Raw genomic sequence first — 2,814 nt, 5'->3', positions numbered from 1 at the left:
AGTTAGCCAATGAGTTGCCTAACATAGCTATATATAGTTGCCTAATATAGCTAATATATGGTTGCCTAAATATAGTTTCCTTTCTGGCCTTCTGAGCATTCCTAAATCCCAAGTGTCACAGTCTGGCACATGTGTTCAAAGCCACAGAGAGAAAGTAAAACAATGACAAATTATGTAGGTAACTTAGCCATAATTTTACCACCACAGATAGCGCTCAATAATACTACCTCAGATAGACAGAACCATTTTATATTACAGGGATTATTTTCCAAATAGCCCTGGTAGAGTAGACCTGAAACATGTTGTTCCCAGAGCATCTGGCTCTCTCCTCAGATTTGAGGAACAAAGCAGAAAATGACCAGTGTTGTAGTCAATGTGATACAGTCATCTGAACATTCTTCCCAGATTTTGAACAGTTGTGCCTTCAATGAGATGCTATTGTTTAAATACTCTTGTTTGGGGAGGATTTTAAAAAAAAAATCACAATTATCTTGTTGCCCAATCAGATCTCACTGGCTCTGCCAGTCACGGCCAGTTCCTTCTCAGGAAGGTAGGCCCCTGAGCTCGGCTGACTGGCAGAAGCAGTGCTGGGCTGTGACTGAAGGTGAGCAGTGGCAGCTCATTTCTGTTTTTTTCTGCTCAGAGAGATTCTGTGAATGAGTTCTGATAAGTGACCAGATGTGGTTCTGCTCACTCTCGGTGGTCTCCATCTTTAAAACTGAGTGCCACAGGGCCAAGGAAGGAACCTTCTTAAAGTTCAAGGAGTTACTCTAGCACTGAAAGTTTCCTGAGGAAAAGTAACCACCATGCCTTCCACTGGTGGGCTTGAACAACAAGCAGGAGAGAAAGTGAGGACAGGCAGACAGAAGCAACAGAAAGTTTAGCGCAGAAGTTGAGAAAGGGCCTGGCCAATTCCAATTTCTAAGGCCTTCAATAAACAGAAGAAGAGATGCCAATATTGGTTTACTAAGTTATGGTATGTTTTAGATATTTAAAGTTAATTAATAAAGCTGCATGTGAACATATCTCTAATCTGTCAAGGCATATCTCATTTTGAAATAACATTAAGAGCTGGGCGCGGTGGCTCACGCCTGTAATCCCAGCACTTTGGCAGGCCGAGGCGGCGGATCATGAGGTCAGGAGTTCAAGACCAACCTGGCCAACATGGTGAAACCCCGTCTCTAATAAAGATACAAAAAAAGTAGCCGGACGTGGTGGCATGCCTGTAATCCCAGCTACTCGGGAGGCTGAGGCAGGAGAATCGCTTGAACCCGGGGGTGGGGAGGTTGCAGTGAGCTGAGATCACACCATTGCACTCCAGCCTGGGTGACAGGGTGAGACTCTGTCTCAAAAAAAAAAAAAAAAAGAAATAACATTAGGAGTCTAATTTGAATCTTCGTGAATATGAAGCACAAGCTAAATAGTCCTACTATTCACTACTCCGTCCCCAGGTGCCTACCCAGAAGACCTCAACAGAATGAGGGTAAAAGCTTAGAAAAACGGGCTGAAGAGAACAAAAAGAGAAGTACTGAGAGGAAGATACAGAAACAAAGTAGAAAAAAAAAGGAGAGAGAGGAAGCTGGAAGACCTGGAGCACCGCTCATCGTGGTCTCAGATGCACCAGGTAGCAGTGTATGGTCACCTTCCACTCACCTAGCCCTAAGGGGTATCTATGATGCTTTGTTGCTTAGTGGGAGAAATCTGCAACCATCCATTAGGAACCCGCTGCAACCCCTCGAGTTCAAGCGATTCTCCTGCCTCAGCCTCCGGAGTAGCTGGGATTACAGGCGAGTGCCACCACGTCAGGCTAATTTTTTTGTATCTTTATTTGAGAGGGGGTTTCACCATGTTGGCCAGGTTGGTCTTGAACTCCTGACCTCATGATCCGCCGGCCTCGGCCTCCCGAAGTGCTGGGATTACAGGCGTGAGCCACCGCGCCCAGCTCTTAATGTTATTTCAAAATGAGGTATGCCATTAGGTGCTCACTGAGGACTGACTGTGCTGGGGACTGAGGAACGGGAGCCAAGATAAAAATAAAGATTGTCTCTGTCTGCATAGAAAATGAAATGTATTTTTTGCACTCCCTGGACAGCAAACAAGGAGATAAATAGGTCTCGAAAGAGAAAGGGTTCGCTTACTACAAGGACGTTCAATAATAGTTGTCAACCCTGACGGAATAACCTCAGTGGCAAGTAGCCTGCTAAATCATATTAGTGCTTGAAATTCAGGTAAGTACTTGGAAGCTGATTTTTCATATACACGAATATGACCACATTCCACCTGTCCAGGAACTTTCCAGGTACTAAGGAAGCCAGCAAGGAGATCACACGACCTTGAGGCTCCTGTAAGTGGGTGCCAAGAGGAAAGTATCACCTAAGCTGAATCGTAAAGGAGTCAGCTTCTTGAAGAAAGATACCAACGATGCCTCAAAAAGAGGACTCTCGACCGACAGGGGACAGGAGGTGAAAGTGTAGGTCACCGAGGAACTGTCCGGCCACGCCTGTTCTTTTAGGTATAACCTTTCTTCATTTTTCAACCATTTGCGACGGTAACTTTGAAAATAAGCCTAATTTCCGTAGGAATCTTTGGTGATTGACACTTCCGAGGCACCCCACAGCACGGTCGCCAGAAGTCTGGTTTTTGCAATTTTAATCAAAGTCCCCTAACACATGCCTTGAAACGCGACTTCATCTGTGCCAATACATTATAAATTCATATAAAAGTTGAGGTCTGTAAAGGGAAGGAGAGGACGGCTTCGGTGTAGTGAGCTCAGCTGTGGTGGGCTCGGGGTCAAATGAGGGTTTCTCCGAGGCC

Source organism: Symphalangus syndactylus, chromosome 6 (assembly GCF_028878055.3).
Source record: "Symphalangus syndactylus isolate Jambi chromosome 6, NHGRI_mSymSyn1-v2.1_pri, whole genome shotgun sequence".
Classification (NCBI taxonomy): Eukaryota; Metazoa; Chordata; class Mammalia; order Primates; family Hylobatidae; genus Symphalangus; species Symphalangus syndactylus.
This window is presented reverse-complemented; position numbering follows the sequence as displayed.